Here is a 17,504-nt window from a genome sequence, read left to right as displayed (position 1 = left end):
CAGGCCATGAAATGAGAATTTGCCCTCCTGTCTTTCCTCTATTTAAAGCATTTAGTTTTAGAAGATGATGGCAATCCACCGCAGCGCCACCCAACAATGAGCCACGGCTGCCGTAAATCACAACACGTTCATTAGTGTGATCAATATCGTTGAGAAAAGTAAAAAAAAAAGAAAAAAAAAAGAAAAAAAAAAGTGTGTCTGTGTGTGCAAATGTTTGGGTGTGAATATGTGAGAGCTCCTTTACTCCTTACTTACTTACCTCGCTGCTGTCTTTCCCTGTGAGCCCGACAGATTTTGCCGGCGGGGACTTTGTCGTACGTCTCCGGTAGGTCTCTGCAGAATTGATGGGTGTTAATGTGGGAAACTGAGGAGCGACGCTTTTCAAAGTGGTTCTTCTCAGGATGGAGCACTTTATAAGTGTTATCTGGGAGGGAAAAAAAGCAAACTGCATATTAAAAAGGTAACTTACAGGTGTGCACAAAACCTAAAAAAAAAAGAAGAAAAAAAAGTATTTAATATAATTTCAGTGTATTTCAGGTTTGGATGTCTTTGGAAAAAAGTAAAGAGTGCGGAAAATATTTTTTATTTTCCGTGACTTTATTCCTGATCCTCATGTCTAAATATTGTGTCTTTCCTTCCTTTGCTGCTAATGCTTCCTTCCTTTCTTTACTTCCTTCCTTGACTGTGCACTTACTTCTTACCCGTCTTGTGTCCCTTTTTCCCGTTTGTCCTTTTATCCTTAAGTCCCTCCTCCAATTCTTTCCATCATACTTTCTTCCATTCTCTTCTGTGGGCACTGTGTTTGTCCTACCTTTGTTTTCTTGGTCTTTCTCCCTTGTGTTGTTCTTTTGTTTGTCATCTGCTCCGTTCTTCATTTGATGTGTTTTTTCCATCCATTGTGTCTTTCCTCCCTTGCGTCATCCTTCTCTCATTGTTTTGTGACTTTTCTTTTTTCCTTCCTTGAAAATGTCTATTCTTATTTGTGACCTTCTCTCTCCTTCTCTTTCCTTACTGTTTTTCTTACATTGCAGTGTCTATCCCTCCTTCCTTTGATTCTGTTCTCCATTCCCTTCCTTTTTTCCTTGTGACCTACCACCCCTCTATCCTTCTTCTCCTTCCTCCCATGCGTTCTCCCCACCTTATTTTCTTTTGTTCTTTTGTCTTTCTTTCCTTGTGCGCTTCCTCCCTTCCTCCCAGATTTTTTCAGGTCCCTTTTTTTTTTTTTTTAAACCTGCCCACTATAGAATCATCCAGCATAAATTCATGGTGAACATTAGTATTTTATATTTTACAGTGACCGTAAAAGTCAGAGCACTCTGGAGGGCCGAGTCTGGAAAAGTTTGGAAATTTTATGTGAAAAATGTGTAGGAACCCTGTAGCTTGTTAAGCTGCAACAGAGCAACCAAGTCATTCTTGTGCTTTTTGTTCTGAGACATATTAAATCATTCATGTTTGCCTGCAAACCCAAGATTTGTTTCTCGTTGTTGATTAATTGTTTTCTCTTTTTTTTCCTTTTTTTTTTAACCTTTTTGTGGTTGTTATAAACAGGGTATAACAGTGTACTGGTGTCTCTGATATGACCAAATGGGAAACTAGTAGTTTAAAAAAAAAAAAAAAAAACGGTACAGAGCATTTGAATGAAATGTCCTCCTTCTTGTTCATTTCTGGTGAAAGAAGGAGAACACAGTGTGGCCCTCTAACCTATCCTCCATTCCATTTAGGAGCCCTTCTTTCCCTGTTAATCAGGGGGAATAATTATCAAAGTGGACAGGTAATTAAATTAAAACATAAGTGGCTACATGAGCCCGGTTGGCTGTACTACAAGGTTTTTCCGGGCTTAATTAAAGAGAAATATGGGAGTGCTCGCCCACAGTGTCACAGAGCTGGTATAAACGAGGAAAAAAAACCTTCTCGTCACCAACTCCAATAACTCATTCCTGATCTGCTCGACGCAGGGCTTCAGTAAAGAGCCGGTGGGAGTTTGCTGGTTCCGTCAGACCCGAAACGCTGCTGTTTACTTCCAGAAGAAAACAAAAGCCCGCGCGGTAGCGAGCACGAGTTGACGGAGAGCAGGATGCGTGTGTGTGTGGTGCCGAAGCGAAAGAAGGAAGAAAAAAAGAAAGCGAGCTTTTGCCGCCATCTGGGAATAATGTCGTAAAATAAAGCTACAATAAAATAAAACTTACAGCCGTTGATGTTTACAAACAAGGCCCACAAAATCCCCACAGTGCCTCAAGAGTCAAGTCCAACACACACACACACACACGCATGCACGCGCACACACATACACACACACATGCATGCAGCTATACAAATAAACAAAGTCAGTGTGGGAATGCTTCACACAGCAGAAATTATCCAAATATTCACAAACACACTCAGATGTCCCCACACCCAGTTTACTGCACACATGAGTGTGCGTGTTTACAAACAGGGACAAAGTGGGAAGACGGAGCACACAAACACACCACTGTTGGTCCTGTGGTTGTGCAAAGAGAACAGCGCACTGTGGTTTGAAGTAAAACAAGAAAAACAACAAAACGTGATCTGGGTACAAATGTTTGCGCTGCTACAGAAGATTCCCCCGCAAGCAAAAGTCCCACTTTTAGTTCACAGTAGTGTTTTGCAAGAACGCCCGTCAGCCTCGCAACTGCATCTCTTGTCATGTCACAACAGCAAAAGTTAGGAACAACGTAGAGTAATCCCTGATCGTAGGAGCGGGACGGTTTTCTATATGTTCCACGAACGAAAATCACACAAATGTTTTTGCGTGATCTGCATTAGGTCTGTGTATGTTTGATGCAGTGCAACTTCTTCCTTTGGCACGGTTTTGACCTTTTGTCTTTACACATTGGTTCAAGGTCGGCCATCTTAGCCAGACAGCAGTTTTGAAGTCTTGCTATTCTCAACTGGACTTGCGTGTCACGACTCGACTGGGCCCCATTTTCAGACATGACTCTGCTGCAGCTCTGGCTGAATCTTTGGGTCAAACATGAATCTCTTTGCCCATCTCCAGTCTTTCGGACCGTTTCATAGTTTTCTTCTTCTTCTTCGTCTTTATGCACTGCCCCGAATCTTCGTCAGGTCCGATCGGCTTCCCTTTCCCAGCCGAGGAAAGCATCCCCACTGTACGACGGTGTCACCTTCATGGTTCACTATGGGGAAACATGCCATCTTTAATCTCACGTGTCCGACTCCTGGCTTTCCTTCAAAAGCTGGGAGTCCGGTTTGCTTCCGGAAAGCCGTGATTTGTGGATTACGCAACTAGCAGCTGTCTTGTCAACAGATTTTCCCACCTGCCTCCTTCCTTCCTCGATCAATTGAAATGCGTGTTTGTAAGGTGTCTAAGATGTGGAAAATGGGTCTGAATGTTTTTGCTGTGATCCGTGGCTTCCATTCAGACGTTAACATCTATATAATTGTCTGAGTACGTATTGCCGGTCGTCCGACAGCCAATCGGCACATGTTTTCCATTAGCCTCTCATAAACATGTTTACTGTCCCAGCTGCTCCGCGTCAAGACACCGCACACACAAACACACACTCACGCACTGAAATGAAAACACACTTAGAGAATGTGTTTATCAGGACTCGCTGCTCACTGTGGCTTTTTGCTGGGAGAGAATAGTCAGGGAGACCCAGCCAAGCTATTTTAACACACAATTCTTCGTAGCAGGGCCCGCTTCAACGGGCTCGTGACCCGGTAAGTCTACTGTCCGGCCAGCTGGCGTGTGACCGGACACACGCCGTCTGACCGGTGTGTCTACCTGTCAGGTAACCAAAACAGCTGTCTAACAGGTAGCTGCTTGGGACTGAATACTCAAAAACAACAAAAAAAATCAAAGAGGTGAAGGTATAAATGAGAGGATTTTTTTTCTTTAAACATTAATAAAACTCATCTCATTGAAAGTAAACTGTCAAAAATATGGTCTCTACTTTAAGAAGAAAAAAAAAAAAGCAGTGTGTTCATGGCTTGAGGATTAACCGTTCAAGTGGCTGTTGACTCAAAGATGAAGAAGGATTACGACTGTAATTTCTTTTAACTTTCTTACTGAAAGTCGGTTTCCACGTTGCTATTTTAAGTTTAAGCGCAAGTCGTTCATAATTAACCATGGTTTTGTTGTAGCTTTTTTTTTTTTTTTTTTACACTTTACTTAAGAGTTCACTTTGGAGATTTGTGACATGATGAAACCGAATAATAAGTGAGGGAAACCAAGCAAACAAAGAACATTTGCATCTTTACATTTGCTTGGTAGGAAAGAGATTAAAATCTTTCTTGAACCGCTTTGTCCTGTTAAAAGGATTCATGCTGAAAATGCATAGAATTTGCTTTCAGTATTTTCCATGTCTGGAAATGCACAGAAAAAGAAAAAAAAACAAACAAACAAACTGATCAGAGAATGGAAAAATATTTGTATTTACAAACTTTATTCTCTCACACATTGTTTAGAGGTTGTCCCTTCCTGCTATGCGTCATTATTTTCCTTGAGTTCTTATTTTCTTCTATCCCTCCTTCGATTGTCGTGTCATCCCTTTCTTTCTTTCTTTCTTTCTTTCTTTCTTCCTTTCTTCCTTCCTTCCTTCCTTCCTTCCTTCCTTCCTTCCTTCCTTCCTTCCTTCTCTTCCTTCATTAGTTGTGTCCCAGCTGCCATCACTTTCTTGTTTTTACAAAATAACATATTTATAGCCTTATCTATATCCAAATGTGTTTGTTTTAGAGGTTTGCAAAAGAGAAAAGATTAATCATATATTTTCTGTTTAGATTTTGAGATTTTAAAGTCAAAACACCCCGATTTTAAAAGTAAGACACACGTAACGTCAAGCACACAGAATCATGCGCCACGGATTACACCCCGTCATAATTTCTTCAGAATAAAGCCAAAACGGAAAAGTCTACGATAACTTACGTATTCCACAAACACCTGAGATTTGTATGGAAAACCAAATATCTTAAACATAACACGCTGATAACATACGCAAGGGATGGTTCTGTGTGGATGCATTTTGCAGACCAACAGGGATTATGTAAATAACTGCATCTGCTATAAGGTAGCAGAATAAATGGTGTCATCACAACAAGATAATAGTATCGTTATCAGGCAGTCAAGGCGAAAGTCACGAGAGGATCGTTTGACGTGGTCTGCAGCACCAAAAAACAGGGTTAGTAAAATGTTTTACTGAAACTTATAGTAGGTTGTGACAAAATGTAATAAAAAATATGATGCATTTGTTTGCATAAAACAGAATTATATATATATACATATATATATATAAAAAAGTATAAGTTGCGTAACAAGGCCTTCATGATGCCCCATTAGGCTTTAGGAACTACAAAACTAAACCGGCAGCTGACACAACTGTGGCAGCATTAAGACATCTCTGCTTATGTGTAAATTAATTACAAAACCTTTCGGGGGAAAATCCCCCCAAATCCCGTCCTTTCCCCACTCACCTGCCAGACATAGAGGCCCACTGTCAAACGGAAGCACACGGATATCGAGCCCCCACCTCCTCCCAACCATACACACACACACACACACGCACGCACATCCACACACTCATATTTGCAAAGACTTCCATCCACTCCCTCGTGCGATCTTGTATCAAAGCAAACAAATGACATGCTGTCTTCTCTTCTTTCTCCCCCCACTGTCTTTTTTGATGTGCGGTTGTGTAAAATGACACGGCGTATCTCTCCAGCTGACATTATCACTCGCCAGCGCGCTCACATCTTCCGGCCGCACGCCTTTCCCACAGGACTGGCTACAGCAGGGGTCTTTGTCTGTGAAAGCATCCACACCCCCTCCCCACACACACACACACATTCAGGCACACACACACTGGAAAAAAAAAATGATGTAGAAAAGCCTCCATGGTTTTACCTTTGCATTGTGTGCTGTCAGGACTGGTTTAAGCAATGACAAAGAGGTGATGTATGGAGTGATGCAGAGGAGGGATAGCAAAGACTTGGTGTTTGTTTTTTTTTGTTTTTTTTTTTGGGGGGGGGGAGTGGAGGAGTTGCATGTGTGTTTCTAATGATGTGATGTTCTGCTGCCCAGATTTCTGATGCAGCAGACGGAGTTGTAACCCAGAGAGCTCTGTCACATTAGTGTGACCGTCAGTGTGCAGTTGACAAATTTAACAAGCCGCATGCAATAACCAGCTCAAGACCAGATCGGCAGATAAAGAGACTGAAGCGTTTGTTTCACAGAAACATGATACCTGCAATAAGACAGAGATGCAGTGCTTTGCAAAAAAAAAAATTCAGTTCCCCTCAATATGTTTATGCTTTGAAAAGCTACAACCACAAACTTTAATGTATTTTATGGATTCTTATGTGATGTGTTGGCAACTCCCCCCCTCCCCCTCCCCCCCCACTAACACAAATCTGAAAAGTGTGGCCTGTGTTTATACCCAGCCTTCCTGAGTAAATATTTAGTAGACTTGTTGTCATTCTCATTTTCAGGCATTTGCTTTTGGTTATTTGTGTTGTGTCTTTCTTTCCTCTGTTCGTTGCTCCAGTTTCTCTGAGGCCTGCTCCTCATCTGTTGTACATCTCTCTCTGCATTTTTGTCCAAAACATATGACAAAGTCTTTCAGGGTATGACTTCATCGGCTTTTCGCACTTACAAACTAAACTTCTTGCCAATTCTCTGCAAAGTAGCTCGACCTAAGCCATATCGGAAGGACTTTGACTGGGCCATTGTGACATGACTTTAATTAAACAGTTTTTGCTTTAGCCATATGTTTTGCATTATCGTCCAGCAGAGGTGACTCTGACAATAATTTACTTTTTTTTTAAACAGTGCTTTACATACTAATCAAAAAGTCTAATTTCAGTCTCTAACTAGACAACTTCTCCCCTTCTAAATGCATTTTCTCTCCAAGGCCTTTCTTCTTGTCACTCTTCCATAAAGGCCTGACTTAAGAAGAGAATGACTAATAGTAATAACTAATAGATATTTACAGTTTGGGGTATTGGTCTGATTGATTTATCCCTGCTTTAAGCCCCTGCACAACCTTACCTTTGGCCTTCCTCCTTTGCTCCTTGGTCTTCATGGGGATTTTTGTTCTGTAACAAAACTAATTCCTTCACACAACAGCTGTTTTCACACTAGGAATAGGCATTTTTTTAATCACGATTTTTTATTTTTTCATTATAGTGAAATTGTTGATTTATTATAGTTATAAATTCCAATTCACGATGGAAACCCTGAAAAACAAACCTTGTGTGACTGTTTTATAATGACAACGTCAGAGCAATCTATTGCCGTGGAACGTGTCTGTAAATAAAAACTGGTTCTGAAACATTTTAGCTTATCAAATAAGGCTTAAAAACTACTAACGTACACTTTGGCATCCTTTTTATTGTTTGTTTTCTTGTCATCGTGTTAATTACCATGAAATCAGGATAAATTTTAAAGTCATATTGCCCACCTCTAAATACCACTAGGACATGTCACACGACTGGACACTACTCCCCAAGCAGGTCGCCTTTGAGGGAAATTTGTTGCGCTGGATGTCTGTATAAAAGAGACAAACAAAGAGACATGCCACACTTTTGGCATTTTTATTTGTCAAAACTTTTCAAAAACCATCATTTTGTTTCCATTTCCAAGTGATCCGCTTCTTTAAAATTGGTTTACCAAACATAAATTAAACCGTTTTTGGACATGAAACTTCCCCTCAGGTTATACAACATAACTTCCACAGCATGTTACATTTTTGACTCTGAATGAACACACACACATACGCGCGCACGCACGCACGCACGCACGCACGCAGGCAGGCAGGCACGCACACACACACACACACACACACACACACACACATTTCCTTCACATATTTCAAATAAACAACCTCTTCTACCCCCACAACCATTCAGGAGGAAATCTTTTTTAATCTTTTATTTCTTGTTCTGTTGTCTGCAAAAGGACACTTTAAACAAGTTCATTCATGTGGGTTGAATAAGGAAAAAAAAAAAAAACACAGACACACTCACACACTGATTTAATGTCCTGCGGCTTCATAACCTTGGACGTTTAACACCATTCAGGGCAACTTGTTTTTCATATACAATTTGATGTGGAATTCGTTTTAGCTGGTTATTGACATTTATGCAATCTGTTTGTGCATATAAGCTGTTACTGTGGAGGGTTTAATGATTTGTTTTGACCTACACATGTTGACTTCCAAGTCTATTCACATGCTTTCCTTTGCCTTCACTCGCCTGCTTAAAGCCAGCAGTTTTACCAACAACTGTTTATGAATACTCTTTGTGAGTGTAAGACGGAGGGGGGGAAAAAAAGAAAAGAAAATCTTTTAGAGGAATGTCCTTGTTATTTGCTCTATGTAGGCGCAGAATAATAATAAGCACAGCAAATAAGCTTGTCTCCAGCCAACTATTTTCTATGATCTAGTTCAGGGTCGTGGGGTGGTGGGGGGTGGGAGCAGAGGGGTCTCCCAGCTGTCAATGGGCATAAGTGAGGACACAATCTGGACAGGTTGCCAATCCATGAAGAGGAGGAATCCATGCACTTAAGCAGCCATATTCAGTTTTGAATCCCTATTTGCATCTTCCTGGACTGTATGCTGTTACAGTGCTGACCACATTTTTTTGGTTCTTCTGGTAAAGGATGTGAAAAAAGGCCAAAAAATGACTTCAATCAAACTTGTATGCTTAACTTTTTTTTTTTAGTGTAGGACATAATTCTTTCCTTTTATTTAAAAATCAAGTGTCAGTTATTTATAACCCTTAAAATTAAATTAAAACGATTTTTTAACTTAAGCATGTAATTTACGCTCTCCCTTTTTAACGCGAATCAGTTTTTACACGCTTTCATTTAATAACATCCTGTTTCCCTGTGGAGTAAACATAGGACGACACAGAGGCCTGTTTCTTTTAGTCACTGCAAGAGGAGCCATATTTATTTTTGCTAACAAGCACAATGAGCCAGCTAAGATTGCTTTTATTGGGGGAGGTGGGGGGGTCACCAAGTCTCCATGACAACCATTAGACACTAACTACTGTACAAGCAAACAGGCTGTTTGGAAAAACAAAGCTTTAATTTCCCCACCACCACAAACGTCCAAAGTTGGCTAAACTCTTGCTGGGTTTTCAGATGAAAACTTTAGTGAAGGAAGATTCCCTTCACACTTAAGTCAAACAGTGATTAAAGTATTTCAATCATAAACCTGATGCTGCTTGAAGAAGCACGATCGGTTCTCACTCATACATATCATGTAAACATGTGGGACTTTTAGGACAACATACGTGCTGCAGGATTGATAACTGAAGAAAAAACTACACGTCAAACCACTGACAAACAAATCTATTTTAATGGGGTTTTTTGTTCTTTTAGTATCTTTTTATATAATAATAATAATAATAATAATAGTGCTCTAAGAAAAATATATTATATGGATAAAAAAAAATGTTATGTCGGTTTGGCATGAAACAGAAGGAACGTGTGAAAAAGAATCCCTTCTTAAGCATGGTGCAGGATCCGGGACTTTTTTTTAGAGTGCCTTTTAAATAAAAGTGGTTCATCAAACACAAAATCAACCTTCAATCGTATATATATGTGGCCATCACAGTCCCCGGAACTAAATTCTTTAGAAATCCTGTAGGATGGGCTGATGAGAACATAAAAAAGGATGCAAGTCTTTACAATCTACAGAAATGTTGCGTAGTCATATATGTTGACAAAATCATCTCTTATTCACAAGAAATAGCTGCTCAACCAATTAAAAGGAGCAGTACCAGTTGTGCAAACTTAAATTTTGTGTCACTTTTGTTGTCTCACTTTCCCACCCCCACCCCACAATTTAAGCTAATTTCTTTTCTAAACTTTTCAGCACCAGGTTGTGTTACCACAATGAAAGATAAGTTTATTCTAAGGCTCAAGGCGGATCATCGTCAGGAGTGCAAAGAAATGTGGTCAACAAGGTATGTCTAAATGAAAAAAAAAAAATAAAAAAAATTCAGGATACATTTATTTACAAAAGCTGAAACCAAATAAAAACCAGGTTTTTAATCAATGAAGTCAGGTTGCTTTCAGTTACAAAAGTAAAACATTTTACAAAATACAATGTGCAGTTTATATATTCACAAGTGAGGGAAGACAGTAAGGACTGCCAGAGGTCATCCAATTGCTCCAGTGTGTCTTGTCCTGTCAAATGCTCATGTGAGCCCATCTTGAGAGAATTTCAATAATTATCCGAAAGGACTTTTTGTCTTGGGCCACATTCTTCTAAATGTATCTCTCGGGTTCTAATTCCCTTCCACAATACATCCGGCTCGGTCTTCTCATCACGCCATTTGTCCCTTTTCTATTTCCCCCGTGTTTGATTCTGACAAATACGCGGATTATCGACCAGGGGGATTTTTAAATATATGGCTAATGTGAGCTTTCATGCCTGTGCTTTAATCTGCTGAGTATTTAAAACCAATCTTAAGGACGAGGGAGAAAACGCAGAGGTCAGGCCTTTCCCCCCCACACCCCACCCCCTTCAATTGCCTGGCACCAGAGAAAGGGAGAAGGAGCCGAGATGGAGAGCAGGAGCTGAAGCAAAAATGTAAGCGAAGACAGAGAAGTGAGAGAAAGACAATGATTTCCCAGCTATTTGAATTCGAGCAAGGATTAACTGTGAAATCGCAGGTATCAAACCTCATCTGGCAGCACGGCTAAAGAATAGTCCTTCAAAGGAAGGAAAAAAAAAAAAAGTTGGTCTCCTCACGAAGGTTGTGCGAGCGTGTCAAAGAAAGACTGATTTAAGGCTCTTTCTCTGCTTTTTCACTTTTCATGTGCTGGCCTCTCAGAAAAATTGGACTTAGGGAAAGAAGTGTCCCTCGCTTGCTTTTTTTTAACAAGACAATGACACATTACAGTGAGGGATGAAAGCTCCATCATGTGTCCATGTCCGTCCAGTTCCTCTGCTGTCAAATCGTCATCCTCTCATTTACAATTCAAACGCCTTCAACTCCTTATTACTGTCATTCGTCCACCATTCCTTTCATCTTTCTTCTTGTTTCTGCACCTCTCTTGTCCACAAGTACTTGTCTCCTGCACTCTCAGGTCCTTATTCTCTCAATCTTGTCATTTTGCGCGCGCGCGCGTGTGTGTGTGTGTGTGTGTGTGTGTGTGTGGGTGTGTGTGTGTGTGTGTGTGTGTGTGCTTTTCGGGCAGATGTGGCCTTTGGCAGTTAAAGGAGCCCTGTGTGTATCTGGTGTATGAGGCTAAAGAGAGCGGCATTACCTCTACAGCTTTAAACTCCATCAACCAACATTCAGACCTTCATTTTATGACTGTAATATGAGGTACTTAACATACTGCAGCCATAAAGTGCAACAGATGCGGGGTCAAAGAACTTCAACACACAGTCAAGCTTGCATACAATGTCTTTCAAAAGTATTCATATACCTGGAACTTTTACACATTTTTGTGTTGCTACAATCCAAAAACTTTGCATGGAGTTGATTGGGATTTTATGTAAACCTGCAACAGAAAGTTATTTTGTTCTTGAAGTGGAAAGAAAATGAAACATGCTTTTAAAATGTATTTTCTAAATAGAATTCTAAAACATGTTTTATGCATTTGTGTTCACACCCTGTTACTATGATCTCCCTCCCCCCATTGTACTTCCAACGCAGGAACCAAGGCCTAATCTGACAAAAAAAAAAAAAAAAAAAAAGAAGGTAAAAGCACTCCCTGAAAACGACCCTGGTGGTGAGGTTTAAACTGAGGGTGGAGATTCAAGGTGGGAAGATTCTCCCCCACATTTCGATTCAGTCATGACCCCTCTTTATGATCTTCTGTAGTTGCATTAGAGAAATTCTGCATTATTGTTTGCAAACAGAACATTTAAACCCAGGCATGAACGCTAAATCAGAGTTTACATTTAAGTACATTGATTAAATTCGGCAACCTTTGTGGAAATATTAATTTTAGGGGAGCATGAACCTCTCCTTTCAGCATCCCGACAGAGAAAGTAGCCTCATCAACGCCTTTCCTAACAGTTTTTAACTATTATAGTTAGAATGTTGCTCAGCATTTACTCTCTGATAAAGAAATTAAAACATCAACAACCGTCCTGCAATTTTGATCCTCAATTTAAAGTTTAAATGAAGCAGATGTGTGTGTGCGTGTGTGTGTGTGTGCGTGTGTGTGTGTGTGTGTGTGTGTGTGCGCGCGCGTGCGCACACATGTGTGCGTGTACTTTCAGCAGCAGACATGTCTTGTAGGCTCTAATTATTAAAGACCTCTTAATTATTTGAAACATCTTTCCAGTTAGAAGTGATTTTAACTCATTCTCATAGCTTAACCTCTATGAAATTTTCACAAACCATATCTTTAGAAAGCGGGCTGCATTTCCAATTCAACCTCTCCTTTTTCTCCCCCTTTTCTTTCCAGCAGTCGTGATCGGCGCAGTTGATTTAAAAATCCACTACGGAAACAAATTCCCACACAATTTGGAGTTACTTTTAAACTATAACTTCTATGAAACAATCTGATATTATTTACTGTTGCTTCGGTCTGATTTCGCTCTATTCTGAACTCACACCTGATGTACAATAATGTTTGTGATTGTCATGATCATGACTTGCAACTAAACAGTGGAAATGTCCACAAACGGACCGCAGACATTGAGGAGTTTATAATGGTACTGGGGAGAAATTAAATACATCACCTCAGCATTATACGTTCTGTGTAGAGACTAAAAACCCACCTGTTTAGAGTTGGAACACTAACTAAAAGATTTGACGTGTATTGATCATTTCTGATGATGGCACTCATCAAAATGTAATGTTTGGTACTGGTTTGTTCATTGTTGACTGTATGGTGTTAATTTATGATGTTTCATTTATGTGTTTTTATGATGTACATCACTTTGAACTGTCTTGTTTAAATGTGCAACACAAATTGGATGGGATGGGTGGGGTGGGTGGGTGGATGGATGGATGGATCACTTTGTCAACTTGAAGGTAAAAGTCAAGAGAAGGAATTGAAAAAAAGTCATAAGAATACAGAAAACGAGGACGACAAAGGTTTCAAAGGTTTCTTTTTCCAGCAAGAAAATGATGCTAACAATACAACCAGCTTTAAAAATTAAATAGTTAAGATCAATAGAAACACATATAAAATGGCATTCTATTGTTCATCTTTCATTGCAGTAATTATGTAATACTTTTGTTGGTCCATCACATAAAATACATTGAAAAAGCACTGGGCACTTTGTAACGAGAAAAAAAAAAATAAAAAAAAAAAAGGTCAGCAGTTATGAATACTTTCCCAAAGTAGTGTATGCTCTGCAGAAGCAGCTGGTGAACTTGAGCGGGATCTATCTGAAGTATAAGTTGAATAAAGTTTTTATGGTACAGAATAGTGTTTCTAACCCAGTATTGTTAAGTAGGCCAGGGCTGATATCATCTGATACACTTGTTTGCTTGCCAACCATACAATCACAGCCTTTCCCTGCTGAGGAAGCATTCAAACTGCTATTTGAACATCAATGCAGCATGCAAATAACATCCACCACCCCTTTTAACATCAGATAAGATAACCCACAACGTGCCGTCTGCCAGCGCAGAGATGTGTTCCGCATCCTAAGGCTACACTGCTGTTGCAAAACATCATAAATGAACCTTCTCAGCAACTTTCTCTGTGAAAAAGGAGGCAAAAAAAAGGAAGTTAGTGAGAATGGTGTGTGTTGATGTGTAAAAAAAAAAAGAAAAAAAAGGCTGTAAAAATGGCTTGCTCTGAAGAGAGAGAGAGAGAGAGAGAGAGAGGAAGATTGAGACAGGAATTGAGAGAGGAGCGAGGAGCTTCTTTAATTTGGAAAGTTTGATGTGAGTGACGCACATCTGGCCCCTCCAAGACGATGGATTTTGCTGCATACGCAATAGTAAAAGTAATCCCTCCTCCCTCTCTCTCCCCATCCATCATATCCCATCCTTCTGCATCCCCAATCACTGACATCAGCTGCACTCAAATCACCATATGCAACAACTAGTTTTTCCTCTCTCACGTTCTTACATCCTCTCTGCCAGAGACCATTCAGTGTTTTATGAGCCAGAGTCACAACTCTCTGGATTTGAAGGTAATACCACACAACCACCATCAGTGCATCTGGAAGGCAAACACCTCAACATGACATGCGCACTGGTTTGCACGCCACATGTGAGGATGTCTTTCATGTTCAAAGACGAGACATATAAACAGCTATTTTTCATCTCGTTTTGCCAAAACATTGTTCAGGTTCGCTAGATGTTAAGATCTTAAAACTTGCTCCCTGAAGTTTGAAGAACTTACATCTATTGATATTAACCCCTTCACTACAAGCATAGTGATGTTTTTAAACTATATTTAAATTTCAAAGTACACTACAGTGGGACCGCAGTTTTCACAGGATTCAGAACCACAGCTGCCCCACCAAAAACCCCCACAAACGCCTAAGAGTCTCTTCCAAGAAAATTGTTTGTTTAAATAGTTCAAATAACAAATATACCTTAATATGCACTAATAAATACAGTGAAAAGCATCTTACCATGACCATGAAAGCTAATATCTACCGTCTTCTTTATCTCCACTCTTGGTTGTACAGCCAATCAGTGCCAAGGAAAACGAACGTCCCTCTTGGATTGAATGCTTTGCAAACGCCAACCAATGGCTCGTTGGGCTTATATTTACATATTTCAGCTTCCCAAGCCGCAATTTCTTTCAAATATCTTAAATATGCTCTACGAAAAAAATCTGTGAATAGCCAAATTTTCCGTGAATAATTTGGAGTAGCGTTCCACAGCGTTTCACATCTGTGAACCGGCGACAGAGCTGAACTGAACCGCGTAGTTAACTATTAGAAGACTGTGCTGCTTCTATGGCATGCTCAGACTTATGGAAATGTATTCTACTGAAGCATCAGCTTTTTTTATTTGGCATGTAGGGTGATTAATGACAAAATGCACCATACCTGAATGTATTGACACCATTTAAGTGTTGTGAAAAGTGCCGTTTTCACCATACACTTGAAACCTCCTGCATCCCTCCGACTCCAGGGCTGCAGAGCTCACCACTAAAGTAAATTACGAGCCATCAGTGTGCCTCTCTTTCAATCTACAGATGCGTGGCCTTGAAGTCCATGTCCATTTGACACTGTGGCTGCACTGATGGATTTGTAAACATTAGGACCAACACCTCGGCTCACACACGCACACAATTTCTCCCTTTTGCTTTCGTCCAGCTCCGAGCCCGTGTCCAGATGATTATGGGGTCACAAAGCGTCCTCTGACTCCATCAGCACAAAGGTAATCCAGAGAAGAATCTCCGGGCCTTTTTTCTGCCTTCTTACTCAAACATAATTCTCCCAATTTGGCATTTTGACATCATCTCTAGTCCACCAGCCCAAGTTGTCTCTTTCCCAACCTGGTCGAAGCGCAGCCACAATAACTTTATTTTCCCTCCCTTCACTCCAACAGACACCATTCAACCCTTACCTCTCTATTCTTTTTTTAATGTGTTTTTTTTTTGTGTCCTCTACAGCCTTTCTCTTCTTCTCCCCCCCCCGACTTCCAAGGTCAGACAGGACAAACAATGCCACTGGTGTCTGTCTGAGCACATCTCGCTACCCACCGCCGCTGCCGCTGTTGCCTTGGCAACGCACTAACCATTAATTTTCAATTAAAGCAGACAAAGAGAAGACAGCTCAGGGTCCATGGAAGGTGTCAAGAAGCAGTATTAATATACGACAAGTGAGCATAATTGTGTGTCCATTTTCCTCAGCTCTCATCTATGCTATCAGTGAAATGTGAAAGCAGCAGATAATTTGGGGGTGTGGAGATGCCGGACACTGTTTTTCTTTTAACCAAGACGCCTCTTGATGTATCACTCTGAGAAATATAGCATTCATCATTACCTTTATGAATATTTCTGTCAGGGATGTTATTATTTTCATTAACACTTTATCAAGAAAAAAAAAAAAAAGAAGAAAAAACTAGATGCTATTTTACTCAGACTCCAAATCCTGACATCTGCACACACACACACACACACACACACACACACACACACACACACACACACACACACACACACACACCTGTAAGCTGCATGGAGTGCAAGGACATGCTGCTGACTGCACTCCGTAGGTTGTTATTTGATTTCCATTAGCCGGCCATTACAATGACACCTCTAACTCATGCAAATGCACAAGCGCCTCTTCATCCCTTTGTCTGGTGCTGCAGAAGCAAAAGTATACACATTAAAGCAAAGGTGTGGGATCACTCAAAAACACACAATAAAGTACACGCACACACGCGCACACACACCAGGGTCAATGCGAATGGACTTTACACAGTGTGGAGCCTTGGAAAGAATAAAAACATGCAGGACAATGAGACGCTTTTCACTCTAAAATATCTGAAATATTTTAATGCTAATAAAGCGAGCTGGGTGGTGGCCGAGCGTTACTCCTACGCCAGGGGCCACCAGTGGGTCACAGTTTTTATTTGTCGATTATCTGTCTTTAGAACACCACGCAACCTACCCAAAGTGAGCATGAAGCGCCGTCCTTTCTGGCGACAAATGGAAGCTGAATTCAAAACATTAAAAGTTGAATTGCTAGGGACTCTGATTAAAGCCTTTTTAAATGCTTGGCATGAGGGTTCTAACTACACTCAAATCCCATAACCTGTTCATGACCTGCCTGTGATTTTAAGCCAGTCACAATAACAGTGTCAGCTGTGTGTGTTTATGCTTTGCACTGCCTATTTCATCTCATTTCGTGTGCCCAGCTTCCATGATAGAGTTCTAGGCCATGTACAGTATTTTTTTTTTATAATCTAATCAATCTGGATTTCTACCAGCAATCTAAGTGGTTTTCATCCTCCAAGAACATAATAACAAGAGGTACTGAACTGGCTGCTGCAGATTGACTGTCTGACATCTTCTACATGTCTGCTCAGACGTCTACAGAGTCACCTATGGGGGCAGGAGAGAATTGTAAAACTGCAGCTGAAAATAACGTCATTAAATATTAAGTGAGAAAATGCTAATAAAATGCAGTTTAACTGAAATAACTATCATTAAAATTACAAAGTTTTCAAGCACAAACAATCAGACATTTTAGAATCAGACTAGTGCTTAATGTCTGCACTTGCTCAATCATAAATGACTTGGAGCAGAGCCTTCACAAATGAAATCCTGACTGTGGATATCGCAGCAATTACATTATTGCGAGAATCGCTGGTTCGAGCGAAGAGTACAGTAGGCCAAATGGTGATTTGAGTCTGTATTTATATTCAGGTTGACAGAAGTTTTTAGTTTACGTGCCTGGATAAGTATCAGAGTGAGTTTATATCAATACTTTCACTGACATGGGAGAAGAGAAAATTCATAGAAATGGAGACCAGAAGTTTTCAGGCCTAAGTAAGAACAACAGCACCCAACATCAAACAAGACAAAGGCAATGAGAGCTCAGACTTTTGGCACCTATACATCACTCAAACCT

The 17,504-nt window shown here is 40.3% G+C and overlaps 1 protein-coding gene across 1 annotated transcript in view; it reads right to left on the bottom strand.

Moving 5' to 3' along the window:
- Nucleotides 1–335, bottom strand: part of foxp4 (forkhead box P4) — a 110,489-nt gene extending 110,154 nt beyond the window's left edge. Inside the window, exon 1 of the mRNA XM_016675995.1 lies at nucleotides 260–335. The gene's annotated coding sequence lies outside the window, so the exon portion shown is untranslated. The remainder of the gene's footprint in view (nucleotides 1–259) is intronic.
- Nucleotides 336–17,504: the final 17,169 nt, after the last annotated feature.

This window comes from Poecilia formosa, unplaced genomic scaffold (assembly GCF_000485575.1).
Source record: "Poecilia formosa unplaced genomic scaffold, Poecilia_formosa-5.1.2 Scaffold124, whole genome shotgun sequence".
In the NCBI taxonomy this organism is placed as follows: domain Eukaryota; kingdom Metazoa; phylum Chordata; class Actinopteri; order Cyprinodontiformes; family Poeciliidae; genus Poecilia; species Poecilia formosa.
Note: the sequence above shows the minus strand (reverse complement) of the source record. Positions and strands in the feature narration are given on the sequence as shown.